The sequence below is a fragment of the Hevea brasiliensis genome, chromosome 5 (assembly GCF_030052815.1).
Source record: "Hevea brasiliensis isolate MT/VB/25A 57/8 chromosome 5, ASM3005281v1, whole genome shotgun sequence".
In the NCBI taxonomy this organism is placed as follows: Eukaryota; Viridiplantae; Streptophyta; class Magnoliopsida; order Malpighiales; family Euphorbiaceae; genus Hevea; species Hevea brasiliensis.
The window spans coordinates 27,199,598-27,220,725 of NC_079497.1; positions in this window are offsets into that span (position 1 = coordinate 27,199,598).

Here is a 21,128-nt window from a genome sequence, read left to right on the forward strand (position 1 = left end):
ATAACATACACAAAATACATGATATGCTAAATGTGAGCCCTATCTACATGCATTGCTGAGGAGGTGACAACCTTGTATACTTCAGGCACTTCTGCAGATCTGGACTCCAAAAATCTTAGTCAAAGCACCTGCGCGAGGAAACAATTCCATCGCGCTAAGCATTGCTGCTTAGTGGTGCAATAATATAACAAGGAAATAATATACAAATAAAGATAGAAATAAAACATAATTTAAATAATTAAGATTTATTTATACTTCACATGCGGTTTCTAAAATTTGATATGTTTTATCCTAATTTAGTCTTCTTTGAAAGTGTTTATTTCGCCAATGTACAGAAATAATGTACAAAGAAAAATGATTTAAAAATAATAAATATATGCTTATATTATCATGTTAGTCACATTTGCAATATTTATGTGTGTTATAATTTTCTTGCTAATCTTTTAGCTTTTTCTCAATACTTCCTAGGTTGTCTCAGATTATTTCATAATAAGTAAATTTTGATGTCGGTCCAGTTCATTTCAATTCTTTTTAATAAATAACTATTCTAATTTATTTGAAGTCATCTTACTCATTTCTTTTATTTCATATCTAATATTTTTAATTGCTAATATTCTTAACTTATTTCAATAAATTTCACTGCCCAAGTAACCTATGACAGGCTAACTAAACTGGATAACAGTCGTTGTACTTTGGACACCACGGTGCCTCGGGCCGTCATACCATGGGACCTGAGCGTCAACCACGTATGCAGTCAGTATGGCTAAAAAGCCATGATATCACATAATCGGGCATAAAAGCCATGAATACGGGCATAAGAGCCATGAATACGGGCATAGAGCTATGAATATAGGCATAAAGCCTTTTGCAGTACTGCTAAAACAATACCCTATTGGCATGCCAAACTATCCAATCTGACACACATGTCTAGGCAATACAAGGGCACATAATATCATTAAATATTAATATATTGTATTTTATGACTTCATTATTTCATGATAAATTTCGATTATAATTCATACATTCATTTGATCATTTATATGATCACAATTCACATCAATTATCCTTTTATACCATTGTACTCAAAATACTTCTCCTCTCTACAATAATGAGAACTAATGTCTCATTCATACATTAATATGGTTCATTTATTCATTCATTATGTTATTCATATTGATCACAATTCTAAACAATGGTTCACACGTACCATTGTATTCAGAACATTTTCCCTTTTCTCATTTATACATTCAAAAATCTACTTATGTAATTATAAATTTTATATTTCAAGTTGAGTTATTAATATTTTATGAATTTCATTTGTGATGGGCATATAAGCCCTAACTATCTATTCACATCAATTAGGTGACTTATTTTTCATGTTTCAAGTAATCCATGAATATTTCATGGATTTCAAATTTATGGCCTTAATTTCCTTTTAACAATTTTGACTAGGATGCATAGTCCACATTTGTCATACAATTCTAAGCATTTAAGCTTAGAATTGGTTCTAGGTTTTCATCTTAATTTACTAATCATTTTGATTACTATTCACCTTACTAGTCAACCAAAATGTTAACTTTTTCATACTTAGTGGATATATTAATTCTAATTACACCAAGATCCCACATTTTGAGTTTTACATTTGCTAGTATTAATTGCCAATTGCAATTTAAAGTCCCCTAGATGCATTTCTAATTTCAAATTTTGAATTTCAAGTTTTGGTGTCACTATTCACCTCATTGGTCAACAAAAATATTGACTTTTGGATAGAAAATAGGTATATTGGTTTTAGCACTCCCAATGTACCACATTTTACATTTAAAACTTGTTGGAATTAACCACAAAATCCATTTCCAAATCTAAAACCAAGAGGGCAGAATTTTCAGTTTTTGTGATCCAAATTTACTGTTCCATTGGGTCCTGTTGCAGTGGGAATTTGAGGAAATGGTAAACATGAAAGTTGTTCCTTATTTTGTCTAGTTGAATTTCCTTTTTTGAATCACTCCATTTGGAGTTTTGTAGCTCTAGATATGGTCCAAAAACCACAGCTGGCCAGATTTCAATTCTGCAGAATTTACCAAATCTACAGTACCATGAACAGTGACTGCCACTGCCTTGTTGGATAGGTTCTGGTCATAATTTGGGGTAGGTTTCTTCATGAAAGTTGTTTTTCTATATCTTAACTTGTTGCTGTAAAACTTTCAGGTCAATTGACCATTTCTACAGTGAGTTATGGCCAAATGAACAGTTATTGTTCATTTGGTCATTCTGCAGAATCAGTTTGCAGGGTATCCGGATTGGGGCCAACTTTTGGTCCTCTTGCTTTAGTCTTTTGGGCATGGTTTCTTCAGCAAAAATGTGCCATTATAAGTCTAGTTTCATGTCAAATTGGCCAAACACCAATTGAACCTACACAGCCAAAGTTATGGCTGTCTAAGTGGGCTAGAATCACAGCCTCATTGCTGCTGTCTCTAGGCAGCCTGCACATTTCACTTTGCCATGCATTAGCTCACTTCAAATTATGATTAACTTGCCTCAAATGGTCACTAATTGACCATTAAAATGTTCATTCACCATTACCTAAACAAGGTCCAAGTTTCTCTCCAAAACCCTAACCCTAATTGACCAAGCCTCCAATTCATGCATCCCACTCCTAATTTGCTATACTAATCATATAATTTATAAGAGGGGTAGCAATATGTCACTTTAAACCAAAGATTTCTCCTAACCCTAACTCATGTCAAGGCTGCCAAAATTTCATGGAATATAACCATGCTTCATTAATTTAATTTTTGTCAAATTTTTAACTTAACTTAGCTCAAATTCATGATTAGAAAGATGTAAAAGCAAAGGTTATGGCACTAACCTCTTTGGTGATTTTCTAAGCTTGTTCACACCTCACTTTCTTCCACTTTCTCTTCTTCTAATTGCTGCCCAAGTCTTGCTCTAGTGGTAAGGAAAATTTTTAGTGAAGGGAGGACAAGGTTTTGAGGTGGTTTGAAGTGGGAAATGAAGCTTAAGGGAGCTTTAATGGTGGAACCTCTTCTCTCTCTCTCTCTCTCAACGTTTTTTAGGCTGCCTAAAGGTTGAAGATGCAGATTGTTTTTTTAAAATTTTTGGTCACTTTTATCTCTTTTAATGAGTTTAACAAATTGTGATTGGTGGATAGGTTTTTAATGACATCATATGATGTCATTATTAGGTATTTTCTTTCATTTTCTTTTCTTTTCATCTCTACTCATTTTCAATTTAATTTTTAGTAATGTTTATTCACATTTTGTGTCATAATAATTATTTACTTAACTGGACAAGTCGGCCAAAAATCGTCTCTGAAGGCGAAATGACCAAAATGCCCTCCGTTTGGCTTAACGGGTCAAAATTGTCTGTACCGATTGAAAAATTTTTCTAAATATTTTCTTGACATTCTAATACCATAGGAACCTCAATGACCCTTCTCTGGAGTCCCAAAAATTATTTTATGAATTTTTCCCCAGGTCTAGGGCTCCTCGTTGCGAGAACCGCAACTTCCCTTTGGTTACCCATCGCTTGGGCACCGGCTCATTTAACTTGGTTGTATTTTATTTCTAAAATTTTTCCTAAATTTTTCTTATTAATATTTGAGTTAATTTTGGTTCCTCGCTTTAATTTAAATATTTTTCCGAACGTTCTAGCTGTCCGAACCGACACCGGTCACCGGAACAGTAGAATGTACAGAGTTGTTACCGGGAGGATGTTACACTCAAGGTCAATATTCTGCCAATACCTTCATGAACATATACATTTATCCAAGAATCTCAAGGCTGCCGAAAACTTCCTCAACACCAAAGTATCCTACAATTCATCAATTTCCATCCAAGTGCAAAAATCACCATATACATATGGAATAATTTACTAGGATATTAAATCACCATAACCAACATAATTTCTCATCAAATATATGTACAAATATTTCATCAAATACATAACTCCATGGCTGTCCAAAATGAACATCTCAATAACTCTTCAAACCTAAAAATTTTCTTCACAAAACCAACACCCATAACATGAACACAAAGTTTAACAAAGTAATCTTCAAAAATACAAACTTACCTTATGGTTGGAACTTGCCAAACCTTGATTAAACTTCTTGATTTTGGTATCAAGCTCTTCCTTATGATGTGTAGACAATTTTTGATGAAGAAATCTAAGTGATTGAAGGTGAAATGGAGGGATTAGATGAGCTTGAGAGCAAACGGCAATGGTGGTTTTCTTCTTTCTCAAATCGGCATGAAGGAATTCAAATGAGGAAGATGAAGTGCAGATGGGATAATGGGTGTACACCTGCCCCATTATGCCTTTAGTTTATTCCTTTAGTGGCCCACTCACATTATTTAATCATATTATAAGTTTAATGTGTCATTTACACCATTTCCACTCCATTTTTGGCTATTTACTTTAGGTACCACTAAATTAATTTTGCATTTTATTTTTTAAGTGTAATATTATTTATTTTTAATGGACATTTAGGTCAAAAGACAATTCGGGATGTCAAATGACCATAATGCCCCTGTTCGGGTTGCATTCCCGATTTTTCGGTAACACCGGGTTTTGTCCATTTTTCGATTTCTCACTTTTCTTTGTACTAATTATTTAATTTTTCTTTGATCTTTCTAATGATATTTATTCTTCAATAAGGGTCTATTTAAGTCCTAAAAATATTTTCTAGGGTTCCCCGCAGTCCAGGGCTAGTCAACGGTCCACGCCGTGACTTCCCGGTGCGGTCACCCATCGCTAGGGTTCTCGGCTCGCTTAACTTGGTTACATTTCTTTGCTATTATTTTTCCTTTGTTTTTCATGTATTTCATTTTCTTGTATTTCATTATTTTATGTCTCCTCACTCATTTTGAAGTGTGGTTCTAGGTATCCTAGCTGTCCGGATAACACTGGCCACCGGAGCAGTAGAACGCACTACCGAACTTAGGGTGTTACAATTCTCCCCCCCTTAACTAAATTTCGTCTCGAAATTTTACCTGGTATTAGTCTCTGAACAGCTGTGGGTGCTGTCTCCTCATATCCTCTTCACGTTCCCAAGTAGCTTCTTGGCCTGAATGATGGTTCCACAGCACTTTAACCAGGTGTATCTGTTTGTTTCTCAGCTGCTTCATCTCATAAGCCAGAATTTCTATGGGTTCTTCCTCATATGAGAGGTCTGGATTTACTTCAATCTCTTCAACTGATAGTACATGAGATGGGTCTGATCTGTACCTCCTTAACATGGACACATGGAAGGCACTGTGTATCTTTGCTAGCTCTGGAGGTAATGCCAACCGATATGCCAAAGGACCCACTCTTTCCAGAACCTCATATGGCCCGATGAAACGAGGACTCAGTTTCCCCTTTCTACCAAATCTCATAATCCTCTTCCAAGGAGAAACTTTGAGGAATACCTTATCACCCACTGCATACTCAATATCTCTTCTTTTCATATCAACATAGGACTTCTAGCGGTCTGATGCAGCCTTAAGTCTATCTCTGATCAATCTGATCTTTTCCTCTGTCTGCTGGACAATTTCTGGCCCAATCATCTTCCTTTCACCTATTTCATCCCAACATAAGGGAGTTCTGCACTTTCTGCCATACAAAGCTTCATATGGAGGCATCCCAATGCTTGATTGGTAGCTGTTGTTATAAGCAAACTCAATCAAAGGCAAGTGTGTACGCTAACTACCTTCAAATTCAATCACACAAGCCCGTAGCATATCCTCCAATATCTGAATTGCCCTTTCAGACTGGCCATCTGTCTGTGGGTGGAATGCTGTGCTGGAGTTCAATCTAGTTCCTAGGGCTCTCTGAAGACTACCCCAGAATCTAGAAGTGAACCTAGGATCTCTGTCAGACACAATTGATACTGGCACTCCATGCAGTTTTACAATCTCATATACGTACAATCTGGCCAATCTTTCCATGCTATAATCCATCGGAACTGGCAAAAAGTGAGCAGACTTGGTCAATCTGTCAACTATAACCCATAATGCATCATGACTACTCTGTGTCCTTGGAAGTCCTGTAACAAAATCCATAGTTATTCGTTCCCATTTCCACTGCATCGACAAAGGATGTAACAAACCAGCTGGAACTTGATGTTCTGCCTTTACTTGCTGACAAGTTAGGCATTTGGAAACAAATTCAGCTATGTCTCTCTTCATACCTATCCACCAGTAATGTTCTTTCAGCCCTCTGTACATTTTAGTTCCACCAGGGTGCATAGCAAATGGAGACTTATGTGCTTCCTTCATAATGACTTGTCTCAATTCCACATCACTAGGAACGCACATTCTACCCTGATGTAGTAATAAACCATCATCTCTCACAGAGAATTCAGGTTTCTTGCCTGTTTGGACTTCTTTCGGTAACCGATACTTTTCATCACTTTGAGCACCATTACGATATGATCAATCAACACCGGTTGTACATGCCATGCAACTCTTATCATCCCTCATCATCAATCTCTAAACTGGCATGCTGTGCTTTCAATTCATATACCATGGACAAAGGAGAAACTCTGAGACTTGCCATAGTCTTGCGACTTAATGCGTCAGCCACCACATTTGCTTTCCCTGGCTGATAGTCTATTAAGCAATCATAGTCTTTAATGAGTTCTAACTATCTCCTCTGCCTCAAATTTAATTCTTTCTGCGTGCCTAAGTACTTCAAGCTCTTGTGATTTGTGTAAATGTAGAATTTCTCCCCATACAAATAGTGTCTCTAGATCTTCAGAGCAAAAACAATAGCTGCTAACTCCAGATCATGTGTTGGGTAGTTCCTCTCATGCGGTTTCAGCTGGCGTGATGCATAAGCAATGACATTCCGATCTTGCATCAGTACATAGCCTAACCTATTGTGAGAAGCATCACTATAAACCATGTATTCTTTAGCCGGAGTAGGTAAGTGAGAACTAGAGCTTCAGTTAAACACCTCTTCAACTCATCAAAACTTTGCTGGCATTTATCAGTCCACTAAAATTTTACATCTTTTCGAAGCAGCTTGGTCAGTGGAGAAGATAACATAGAAAACCCCTTCACAAACCGACGGTAATATCCAGCTAAACCCAGAAAACTACGAACTTCTGTGATGTTCCTGGGCGGCTTCCAATTAAGGATAGCTTTTACCTTGCTGGAATCTACCTTGATCCCTTCAGCTGACACAACATGTCCCAAAAAGGAGATTTCTTTCAGCCAAAATTCACACTTCGACAATTTGGCGTATAGCTGTTTCTCCCTTAAGGTCTGCAGTACAATCCGCAGATGCCTGTCATGCTCCTCTGCATTCCTTGAGTATATCAAAATGTCATCAATAAACACCACCACAAATTGATCAAGATATGGTCTGAAGATAGTGTTCATCAGATCCATAAAAGCAGCTGGAGCATTTGTTAACCCGAATGGCATTACTAGAAACTCATAGTGGCCATACCGAGTTCTGAAAGCAGTTTTTGGAATACTCTGCTCTTGCACCTTCAACTGATAGTAACCAGATCGCAAATCAATTTTGGAGAATACAACTGCACCTTTCAATTGATCAAACAGATCATCAATGCGAGGCAATGGATATTCGTTTTATTGTCACCTTATTCAACCGCGGTAGTCAATGCATAGCGGAGAGTACCATCCTTCTTCTTAACAAACAACACCGGTGCTCCCAAGGTGACACACTAGGGCGGATGAAGCCCTTTTCAAGTAGTTCTTGCAATCGTATCTTCAACTCCTTCAACTCTGCTGGTGCCATTACGTATGGCGTTATGGAGATTGGATCCACACGAGCATAACATTAATTTCAAATCGCACTTCTCTTCCGAGATAATCACGGCAATTCATCAGAAACACATCCGAAAGTCATGTCTGTAGGGATGTCTTTCAATCTTTGGACTCCCACTTGGGTGTCTACCACATGTGCCAAGTATGCTTCACACCCTTTACGATCATTTTTACGCTAGTGCAAATGAAATGAGGTTTGATGGCAATAATCGCCTCTCCCATGTATTACCACATCATCAGATCGAGGAAGGCCAAAAGTGGTATCTTGACCTACTGACCAATCATGGCATGATGCCTGGCTAACCAATCCATGCCCAAGATGATATCATAATCTCTGAAGGGCATTTCAATGAAATCAGACAGGAAAGTGTGTCCTTGGATCACCAAAGGACAATCTCTATACATTCTATTAACCCTGACCTCCTGTCCTAGTGGATTGTTACTAGCACCTCAAAGTCCATTTTTGTACATGGAACAGCAATGCAATCAATGATGCTAGCACTCACATAAGAATGGGTAGAGCCCGGATCAAATAACACAAACACTTTTTGGTTAAAAGTTGAGAAGGTACCAGCCACAACATCAGATGTCTCGGCCTCTTCCCTCTGCCTCATTGCATAGACTCTGACTGGAGCACTATCTTGCTCTGAATGCTTCACTATGCCTTGGCTACCTGCTGGGTTACCTCTACCCCTGCCTCTACCTCTGCTAGGCGGTTGTGAACTTCTGGTGACAGGGCTCTGAACTGACCCTTCTGCAGTAGTAGGAGGTGGTCCAACTCTGCGACTACTGGTGCAGTCCTTGGCAAAGTGTCCTGTGCCTCCACAGTTATAACAGGCTCCAATAGCCTTGTAGCAGATCCCACCATGATTTCTTCCACATGTTTCACATTGGCGGGGAGGGTAGGAACTTCTGGAACTCTGTTGACCAGATAGGGGAGGTATCTATCCTGAATATCTTCCCCTACCCGACTTCTTGCCACCTCTGCCATGTCCCCCATAATTCTTTCTCTTTCTAGTAGGACCACTGGAACTCTGTTCTACAGATTTTCCCTCTTTCTCTGTCTTCTCTGATCTCTTTTTCTCAGGAGCAGCTTCAGACTCAATTCTTTCTAACTCTAGGGCTTGAGAAATAAGTTTAGAGAAGTTAGTGTGTTTGAAGTCGACTACTTGTACTCTGATACTGAGCTTCAAGCCAGTTTCAAACCTCTTGCATCTCTCCCTGTTGGTAGCAAGTAAACTTATTGCATAATGGCTCAGGCGGGAAAATTCTTGTAACACCCTCCCAGTAGCCACTCCGTACATTCTACTGTTCCGGCGACCGGTGTCGGTCCGGACAGCTAGAACGTCCGGAAAAAATATTTAAACTAAAGTGAGGGACCATAATTAACTCAAATATTAATAAGAAAAATTTAGTAAAAATTTTAGAAATAAAATACAACCAAGTCAAATGAGCCGGTGCCCAAGCGATGGGTAACCAGAGGGAAGTTGCGGTTCTCACAACTAGGAGCCCTAGACCCGGGGGAAAAATTATAAAATAATTTTTGGGACTCCAGAGAAGGGTTATTGAGGTCCCTATAGCATTAGAATGCCAAGAAAATACCTAGAAAAATTTTTCAATCGGTACAGACAATTTTGGCCCGTTGAGCCAAACGGAGGGCATTTTGGTCATTTCGCCTTCAGAGGTGATTTTTGGCCGACTTGTCCAGTTAAGTAAATAATTAATATGACATAAAATATGAATAAACATTACTAGAAATTAAATTGGAAATGAGTAGTGGAGGAAAGAAAAGAAATTGAGGAAAAAGGCCTATTTATGACATCATGGTGATGTCATTTAAAAGCCATAACCAATCAAAATTAAACAACCCTTTAATTAATCAATAAAAGAGACAAACCAAGACAAAAGAATCAAAATTTCAGCTGCCTTCTTCTTCTCCAATTCCAGCCGAAATTTATGCTTGCCCTAAACCTCCATTAGACCTCACTTCCCAAGCTTAATTCTTACTTTGTTTCACCACAAAACCCTAACCTCTTTTCATTAAAATTTTACCCCACACCTTAAACAACCTCTAGGCAGCCACAAAGAGGAAGAATTCTAGAGTTTTCACAAGCTCAATAAGTTGAGCAAAGAGGTTAGTGCACATATACACCTAAAGCTCTTTATTTCTATGTTAAGGGACTTGAAATAAGTAAGAAATTGTAACTAAAATGAATAAAAACTATGTGCGTGTATGCCATAAATTTCAGCTGCCCTAATGAAGGAACAAAGGTGGAGTGTTTTTGATGGTTTTAATGGACTTAGAATGAATTAAAGATTATGCTTAAGGTGTATATACACATATATAATGAATGAAAGTGCTTAACTAGGTGTATGGGTGAATTGAAATGGAAACTAGGGTTTTGAGAAGTGAAAATTTGACTTGGCTTAGGAAATTGTTAGAGAACATTTTAATGGTCAATTAGTGACCATTTTAGGTAAGTTGACCACAATTTGGACTGAAATATAGCATGGCAAAGTGAATGTGTAGGCTGCCTAAGGACAGCAGTAGAGTGACTGAAATTTCAGTCCACTTGGACTGCTATATCTTTGGCTGTGTTGATCCAATTGGTGTTTGGCCAATTGGACATGAAACTAGGCTTATAATGGCACATTTTTTCTGAAGAAACCATGCCCAAATGACCAAAGCAAGAGGACCAAAAGTTGGCCCCAATCCGGACACCCTGCAACAGCACCTGCAGAAATGACCAAATGAATAGTAACTGTTCATTTGGCCATAACTCACTGTATATATGGTCAATTGACCTGAAATTTTTACAGCAACAAGTTAAGACACAGAAAAACAACTTTCATGAAGAAACCTATCCCAAATTATGGCCAGAACCCATCCAACAAAGTGATTCTAGTCACTGTTCATGTTACTGTAGATATGGTAATTTCTGCAGAATGGAAATCCGGCCAGCTGTGGTTTTTGGACCATATCTGGAGCTACAAAACTCCAAATGGAGTGATTCAAAAAAGGAAATTCAACTAGACAAAATAAGGAACAACTTTCATGTTTTCCATTTCTTCAAATTCCCACTACAACAGTGTCCAATGGAACAGTAAATTTAGTTACAAAAACTGAAAATTCTGCCTCCCTTGGTTTAAACTTTGAAATGGTATAAATGCTTAATGCCAACATGCTTTGAATGCCAAATGTGGTATATTGGGAGTGCCAAAGTCAATGTATATATTTTCTATCAAAAAGTCAACATTTTTGTTGACCAATGAGGTGAATAGTGACACCAAAAACTTGAAATTCACAAATTGAAGAATTTAAAAGTTTCAAATGCCCTAGTATACCTAACAAGATTGGTTTGGATAGTTTGGCATGCCAATAGGGTATTGTTTTAGCAGTACTGCGAAAGGCTTTATGCCTGTATTCATGGCTTTTATGCCCGTATTCATGGCTTTATGCCAACATTCATGGCTTTCATGCCCGATTATGTGTTATTATGGCTTTTTAGCCATACTGACTGCATACGTGGTTGACGTTCTGCGTCCCATGGTATGACGGCCCGAGGCACCGCGGTGTCCTGTGCCAACGACCCGTTATCCAGTCCAGTCGTACAGTATAGGTTACTTGGGCAACCAAATGAATGAAAGTGGACAAAGTTAACGAAAAGAAAAAAACGAAAATAAAGGATATACAAATGCAAAACAAATAAGGCATATACATTAAATACACATTTATTTTCTGCTATTTTCTTTTATTTTATTATTGCACCACTAAGCTTTATGCTTAGCGCGTCACTTTTGCAATGCGTAGGTACTGAAGATTTGGACAGAGGGCCCGGTAGACCACAGATTGGGTAAGGCCATTCACAGTTCTGCATAGCGTCCGTGTCACCTCACAGACTACAGTGCATTGGTAGGACACTAGGTCCCATTTTGTATTTTGAGATTTTTGTAAATTTGGTAATTAAACTCTTATTTTATCATATGTATTTGAACAAATGTAATATAATTTTGTATTAATGTAAGTACTTGTAATTTGTGATTATAAATCACATGTGAGAATTTATTTATGATTTGAGTCTAATGATGATGTGAAATGACAAATAGAGGAATCGTTAAGAAATTGCTGTAACTTGATGTGATACAAAATGCGAATTGTATATGAGTACCATGAGATGAATGATTGAGAAATAAATGAAATTGATGAAATTATTCTGAGACTTTGTTGATAATTGGAGTTGGGATTGATTGAATATGATCATAGGAAGTGTTTTTCACAGGTTCTGAAGAACTATTTTCTCCATTTTTAGCCGGTACTCCGCCGGATTTTCTATAAAATTTTCGGAACCTCAAATAAATTACAATTTCAATAAATGAATTATATTTCACAAATTATTTTCAAAAACTATGATAAAAATGAATTAAGATAAAATAGAGTGCTCCGGCACACTGAGTGGCATAACTTGCTCGGCTACACTGTAGTCGAGTAAGGGGTGTCACAATTCTCTTTCGTACTCAGCCACTGATCTATTCCCCTATTTCAGACTTAGGAACTCTTGCAGCTTCTGGTCTACATAAGCATCAGGGACATATTTTTGCCTGAATTCCCTAAGGAAGTCATTCCAGGTCAAGATCGCAGTTCTACTGCATTGTGGGGAATGGTTTTCCACCAATCATAAGCATCCCCCTGTAACAAAGACACTGAGTATTCAAATCTGAGCTCCTCCGTGCAATGCAATTTCTTGAATACCCTATCCATCCTCTCTAACCATTGTTCAGCCTCTAGAGGATCTACTGTCCCCTTGAACTCTGTAGCCCCATATTTCATCAATTTATCATACTGCCTGGTAGGAGACTGTGGTTGTACCACTGGTGTCTGTATTGGGACTTGAGTAGGTACATTACCAGCCATTTGTTGGAACATTGCAGCCATCTGCTGAGCGAACTGAGCAGGAAACTGCGGTACTGCAGGGGCTGGTGCTGCTGAACCACTAACATTATGTAGGCCTGGGGCATCCCCTTGCACCTCAGCCTCAATAGATTGATCGACTGAACGATCACCCTCTTCCATAGTCAATGCGAGGATTTTAGATCTCCTGAACAAATAACACAAGGAGATTTCCTCCCGTTAGTGCATATTTATAATGTAATGTACTGTATGTATCAAACAATGATATTGAGCAGTTGTACTATGAAGAAAGAACATTCAAATAACAGGTGAAAACAGAATTTAAAAACTTTGCTCTGATACCACCAAAACATGTCACACCCTACCCCTCTGTAAGGCATAACATGATCCCGTAGTATACCTAATGAATTACCAACTCCGTCTACTGATAACCCATTAAATACACTACAAGGGATTTTAAAAACTTTTCTTACTTCTTTTACAGTGGTGAGCACTATTTACAGGTGTTAAAAACTTTTGAGAACTGAAATGATAGAACTAATGCATTTGAATTACTTGAAAATTTCTGTAAAAATTTTGGCAGAGTGCCATCTGTATTTTGGATAAAACAGTTCTTCAGAAAACCTGTAAAAAGCACTTCAATATATTTCCAAATCTCAACTCCAACATTTTCTTAACACAACAGGTTTCTCAACTCAAATCCATAGTAATTTTGCAAAGACTGAGATAAAGGAAATATAATACAATTTTTACAAGCCAAAACAACTCATAATTATTTTACAACTTCAAGGTACAATTTGAATTTACAACTGCTCAAAACCAAAAATAATATGTACATACAGTGGTCATACATTACAGTACAAAATGCAAAATGTGGTATACTCATTATACCCGAAATCTCTCGCTGGAGGTACTAGCAGCCTAGTCTGCTGCCTTGTCTGTCAGTCTACCTGCGACAGCAATAAAAAACTATCGCTGAGACAATATCTTAGTGATGCACAACATTAACCAAATACAATTTAAATCACAATTCAGAAGTCATGTAAATAGTGGATACTTAAAACCATAGTTAAATTCAAGACAATAATGTCATAAGGAATTTAACACAATATTACAATAAATCTCAGTAATTAAAACATAGTTAAATTCAAAAGACAGTGAATGTCAATAAGAATTTAAACTCATTTCACAATCTTATAATATGCATTAATAAATCACACACAGCTTTAATCATGTTCTCAAGTTCAATTCATCCCAAAAGTCGATGGCTAATGAGGTATTCAATTCATCCCAAAAGTCAATGACTAATGAGGAATAACATAGCTAGCTAGCAAAAATATGAGTACTCATTCTATTCGTCCTCAACAGGCACACACCTCAACACTTCAGCCAGAGAGGGAATTCAATTCATCCCACTAGACAAGCTAGTGAGGAATACAATCAATGTACATGATAGCTGTGGTTTCAAACCTTTTCCAATGCTTTTCAATCAATAAGTATCCATTAATATCATTCAAACAATTTCTCACAGTTTCAAATCATTTACAATGCTTTTCAAGCAATAAATATCAATTCAAACACAATTCCACAATTTAAAACAATAATGTACAAATAGTCATAATTCATTTCAATTGAAAATTTCAAAAGAAATAGTTGTTGTGCACAAACCTCTGATGACTATCTCCTGGTCTGGACTCAGTGTTTCTTTCCCTTTTCCTGAGTCTTTGGTAACTGAGAAACACAATTTGAAGTGTTTCAGTGCTAAATTAAACTATTTCTATCGATAATGTTCGATAAACAATTCACTGAATACCTTTATTTGCTTAATCAACCCATATATTGACCTTCGATGTTTTCTAGGTAAATTAGGTCTTAACGTTATTAATATGTCATATTCGATAGTATTTTAGGGTTGGTACGTTTTACCAAACTCATTTCCTTGTTTAGTGCATTTTAATGCAACTTGCTGGATTCCGGGATACTAGTTTGACCTAGCTGGACGACCTAGTTCCCTCGGTTTTCGGGTTTCAGTCAAAACTACAAACTTGTAGATCTATGTCTTATGGAACGCGGGACAAAATTTTAGGTCATTCTGAGTTAAGTAGACCAAGTTATGGTCATTATACTATTGCTGGTCAAATGGCATCAAATTAGGTCAATTTTAGGTCAATTTGGTCAACTTTGGTTCGGCCAGTTTTTGGACCCGAACTTGTGCAAGCTGTTTGACTTGCTTCTGGTCATTTCTGGGCTTTGGTGTCTTCATAAGACTTGTAGGTATGGGTCTTAACTATTCATGGTTAAAATTTCCGGTCAATTGGACCTGTTTTGTGTGAGTTATGGCCTAAACACTCACTGCTGCCCAATTGGTCAATTTTCAGGTCTCAATTGCACCAAATCCGAATTGGTCATTTTCTTATGTCACCTTGCAAGCAGAATTTTGGTATGCTTTCTCAATGAAAGTTGGCACATTTTGTACCTAGTTTCACCTCCAATTGGTCTCATACCAATTGAGGTTACACATTTAAAGTTATTGACTAAATTGCATACTGCCTTTAATTACTTTGCTTATACATGTATCCATTACACATTTAATTACTATATGTCCACTCCCCTTACAATTTCTGTTTTGGTACATTACCAAAAACCATATTCCACTTCACTTAAATGTCACTTTGGGCAGATTGCAATTATCCTCAATACACCAATTAAAACTCACATTTACAAGTTCTAAGTACAATCACATATATACCTAAACATTACAAATTTTTACATACACTTACACAATCAATCTATACACATATCCATCAATTCTCAAGGTCAATATTCTGCCAATACCTTCATGAACATATACATTTATCCAAGAATCTCAAGGCTGCCGAAAACTTCCTCAACACCAAAGTATCCTACAATTCATCAATTTCCATCCAAGTGCAAAAATCACCATATACATATGGAATAATTTACTAGGATATTAAATCACCATAACCAACATAATTTCTCATCAAATATATGTACAAATATTTCATCAAATGCATAACTCCATGGCTGTCCAAAATGAACATCTCAATAACTCTTCAAACCTAAAAATTTTCTTCACAAAACCAACATCCATAACATGAACACAAAGTTTAACAAAGTAATCTTCAAAAATACAAACTTACCTTATGGTTGGAACTTGCCAAACCTTGATTAAACTTCTTGATTTTGGTATCAAGCTCTTCCTTATGATGTGTAGACAATTTTTGATGAAGAAATCTAAGTGATTGAAGGTGAAATGGAGGGATTAGATGAGCTTGAGAGCAAACGGCAATGGTGGTTTTCTTCTTTCTCAAATCGGCATGAAGGAATTCAAATGAGGAAGATGAAGCGCAGATGGGATAATGGGTGTACACCTACCCCATTATGCCTTTAGTTTATTCCTTTAGTGGCCCACTCACATTATTTAATCATATTATAAGTTTAATGTGTCATTTACACCATTTCCACTCTATTTTTGGCTATTTACTTTAGGTACCACTAAATTAATTTTTCATTTTATTTTTTAAGTATAATATTATTTATTTTTAATGGACATTTAGGTCAAAAGACAATTCGGGATGTCAAATGACCATAATGCCCCTGTTCGGGTTGCATTCTTGATTTTTCGGTAACACCGGGTTTTGTCTGTTTTTCGATTTCTCACTTTTCTTTGTACTAATTATTTAATTTTTCTTTGATCTTTCTAATGATATTTATTCTTCAATAAGGGTCTATTTAAGTCCTAAAAATATTTTCTAGGGTTCCATGATCCGGGAGCTAGTCAACGGTCCACGCCGTGACTTCCCGGTGCGGTCACCCATCGCTAGGGTTCTCGGCTCGCTTAACTTGGTTACATTTCTTTGCTATTATTTTTTCTTTGTTTTTAATTTATTTCATTTTCTTGTATTTCATTATTTTATGTCTCCTCACTCATTTTGAAGTGTGGTTCTAGGCATCCTAGCTGTCCGGATAACACTGGCCACTGGAGCAGTAAAACAAACTACCGAACTTAGGGGTGTTACAGATGATCCCATGACAGCAGAAAACTGGCTGAATAGAACAATCAGAGTACTGAAACAGCTTCATTGCACCCCCGAGCAGAACCTGGAGGGTGCTGTGTCCCTACTTCAGGATGATGCATACCAGTGGTGGGACACAGTCACCAGTGAGGTGCAATTGGATCAAATCACCTAGGATTACTTCCTAACAGAGTTCAGGAAGAAGTATGTTAGTAAGTTGTATTTAGAAGAGAGAAGAAAAGAATTTATCAGTCTGAGACAGAGGCAACTATTAGTGGTAGAGTATGAGCAAGAATTCGTCAGACTGAGCCGGTATGGGAGGGAGATAGTCCCTACAGAGGCAGAGAGGTGCAGAAGGTTCGAAGAAGAGCTCAATGACAATATCAAAGTCATGATAATAGCATTGGAGATCGCAGATTTTGCCAAATTAGTAGATGCTGCATCGAAAGTAGAAAGGGTCCGAATAAATGAGCAAACTAGAAGGGAAAGACAACAGAAGAGGGGTCTAGGTCAACCCAGGTCATTTTCTGCTCCCAGTAAGAAGAGTAAGGGTCCTCCTGCTCAGGGTTCAGGACAACCACAAGGTCGTCGAGTCCCGGGGCCTGCACACGATTCACACCTAGGAGAGGCCAGTCCACACCCTCAGTGGGCAGCTCTCCAGGGATGTTGTTTAGGGGACCAGCCCCAGCATCTTCTTCCTATCCATTGCCAGAAGTGGCACAAGGAGGACTGTTGGCGAGTGACTGTGCATGCTTACGGTGTGGATCTACAGAACACCAAATCAAAAATTGTTCGAAGAGGACTACTATAGCTGCTCCAACACAAGCAGACAGACTTGCTCCTGCACCACAAAGGGGTAGGAAGCCCGTAAAATCTAAGGCAGCTGGTCCATCATTGAGGCTTGCATCTGAGTCAGCTGAGAGGCCAGAGGCCAGAGTACCAGCCAAAGCCTATACCATTAGAGCTTAGGAGGAGCAAGATGCCTCGGACGTCATCAGGGGTACGTTCTCCCTCTACAACATATCTGTGCATGCATTGGTAGATCCAGGATCCACTCATTCATACATCTGCATCAAACTACCCATAGAGAGGGGAGTTCCAGTAGAGGAGAGTGATTAAGATATTCTGGTCACAAATCCACCAGGCCACAGTGTGGTAGTGAATAAGGTGTATAAAGGTTGCCCGTTGAGGATTCAAGGGTATGAATTCTTGGCAGACCTAATTGAATTGCCCTTCCACGAGTTTGACGTGATTTTAGGAATGGACTGGTTATCACGTCATCAGGCAATAGTTGATTGCAAATTAAAGAGGATTTCTCTGAAAACTTCTGAGGGTAATGAGATTACTGTTGTGGGTGAAAGAACAGATTTCTTGTCCAATGTTATCTCAGCCACAGTTGCAAGAAGATTGATGAGAAAAGGCTGTGAAGCTTACCTAGCACACGTGGTTGATACTAGGCAGGCTAAGCCGAATCTGTGTGATATAACCACAGTAAGAGACTTCCCAGATGTATTTCCTAAAGAATTGCCTGGTTTATCACTAGAAAGGGAAGTCGAGTTTGCTATTGAGGTAATGCCGGGTACAACACCAATTTCTATTGCCCCTTATAGGATGGCACCCACTGAATTGAGGGAGTTGAAAATTCAGTAGCAGGAGTTACTCGATAAGGGGTTCATACGCCCCAATGTGTCACCATGGGGAGCTCTGGTGCTATTTATCAAGAAGAATGACGGAACCTTGAGATTGTGTATTGATTACCGGCAGTTGAACAAAGTAACTGTGAAGAATAAATTTCCATTGCCCAGAATTGACGATCTGTTAGATCAGTTGAAGGGAGCCGATGTATTTTCAAAAATTGATCTCAGATCAGGGTATCATCAGTTAAGGTTAAAGGATGCAGATGTGTCAAAAACTACATTCAGAACCCAGTATGGATATTATGAATTCCTAGTGATGTCGTTTGGGTTAACAAATGCACCAGCAGCATTTATGGACCTTATGTCACACCTTATCCCTGGTAAGGCATGACATGTTCTTGTAGCATACCTAAGGAATTACCAAAGTCCACCTACCGATAACCCATTAGTTATGCTACAAAGGATTTTAAAACAAATTATAGCTTTTTATCTTATCAATTCTTTTGCGGAAAACTGCATGAGAATAGTTAAAATTACATGTAAATATTCATTGGAAATAATGATAGACTAAATATTGCAAAAGTTACATTTTCATAAGTCTCAAAGTAAAATACAAAATAGTTACAAACTTAAAATGTGATAGCAATGCAATGCTTTTAAATACAAACTGCTCAATGTCCGTATATCCATACATATAGGTACAAAATACATCAAAAGGAAATTACAGGGGTATGTCTACAATATATACCCATAAACAATACTAAAATGCTGCTTCTAAGTCTCTCACTCGGCAACCTTCTCCTTTCCCTTACCTGCGATAGCATAAAGAAGCTATCACTGAGTATATCACTCAGTGGTGCACAACTAATAACTTTAAAACTTAAGGTAAAACACAATTTATCAAAGCATAATAAATCACATTTTTCTTAAGCATGAAAACTTCACAATAGTTCTAAGTCCATAAGAGCCATTTATTAGAATAACATTGCAAATGAGAAATCACACTTTATAAATCACAATTCACAAAGCATTAGTGTTGCCAATATCAACATACAATTTAGGCCATGACATAAAATTTTACGATCAATGCCGTGTTATACACCACGACAAAGCAATCTCAACCTCACTAACCGTTATTAATGAGGGACGGGCTAGCTAGCTAATGAGTACTCATGTAGTCTTACCCCACTAACTATTATTAATGGGAGACATAATCAATATTAATTATCAACCCCAAGTAGCCGTTACTACTGGGGAGATTCAAAAGGGACTGTCATGCTAACTGTGGTTTTAAAACAGTTTCCAAAAATTTCCCACTCATCAATCACATTTATAAACTAATAAACACATTTAAATTCATCATAATATCCATATAAAGGTGGCAACACCCAAATTTCTTAAATGCAAGAGAAAAACCATATTTCAGTCAAAGTAAACTTGTTCAAGCAAACTCATTCAATTTAACACATTCCAAGCAATTTACAAGTTTAAAAATGAAGAAAATGTTAGTTGTGCACAAACCTTCAATGCTCTCCTTTCTCTTTACTCACTATTCCTTATCCATCCCAACCTCTTTCTCTGCTGAAAATACACAAATAGAATATCTCAATATGCATCTCAATTGCTGTCAAGAACTCATTACATGAATGTCTAATGCATCCCAAATTAGCTTTATAAATTTTTGAAAATTTTGGTTTTGGACAACTTGGTGCCCCAATCTTTGAATCCAATTTTTACCTAATTTCGATCATAATTTGGTGAGGTGTTCTTCATGAAAATTGTTTATCTAGGTCTTAACTTTATTTTTCTTTTTGAGTGGCCTTATTCGAAGCTGTGTAGCTCAAGTTATGCCCAAAACACGACTACTGTTCACGTCACTATTCATGCTACAGATTTAGTTCTAGCAGATTTATCGATCCAACTTCGTTCAGCAATTTGATCAAGTTAAGTCCATAATTTGGTCTAATATTCTTCATAAAAAATGTTCTACTATGTCTTAGATTTCCAGTGGTTCAAGAATCGCCTAAATTGGAGTTTTCTAGAGAGAGTTATGGCCATGCAAAGTTTACTGTTCATATGGTAAATCTGTAATTCTGCAGATTCAGTGATTCAACTTTGCTCAACAATTTGATTAGGTTAAGCCCATAATTTGGCCTCAAGTTCTTCATATGAAATGTTCTAATATGTCTTAGGTTTCCATCGGTTTAAGAATCGCCTAAATTGGAGTTTTCTAGAGAGAGTTATAGCCATGCAAATTTTACTATTCATATGGTCAAATTCTGCAGGTTCCAGATTTCTGTCTCCAAGTTCAAGGCTCATTTCAGATAGCTTAAGGCCATTTTCGGGGCAAGGTATCTTCAAGAAAATTCTAGCCCTATGTCTTAAGTTTTGTTTCCAATTGGTTTCACACTAATTGGAGTTGTGTAGCTTAAGTTATGGGCTTCCAAACACACTGAATTTAGTGTGCAAAATTCTGCCCTAAGTTCAACTTTTCATTTGTTCAATTACTTCCACTAACCAACCTCAATTCACATTTAATTTATCCAAAATGACTATAATTTAACATTAACACATCAATAGCACTTCTTAGCACAAACCCGACAATTTTCAAACACCAAAGTTTATAATTTTCCCTAATCCTACCATTTCATTACTTCCATTCATCAACCCAATGTCAATTCAAACTAAATAAACCTCAAATGACCATAATTTAACACTACACACACCAATTTCACTCTCTAGCACCAAAACC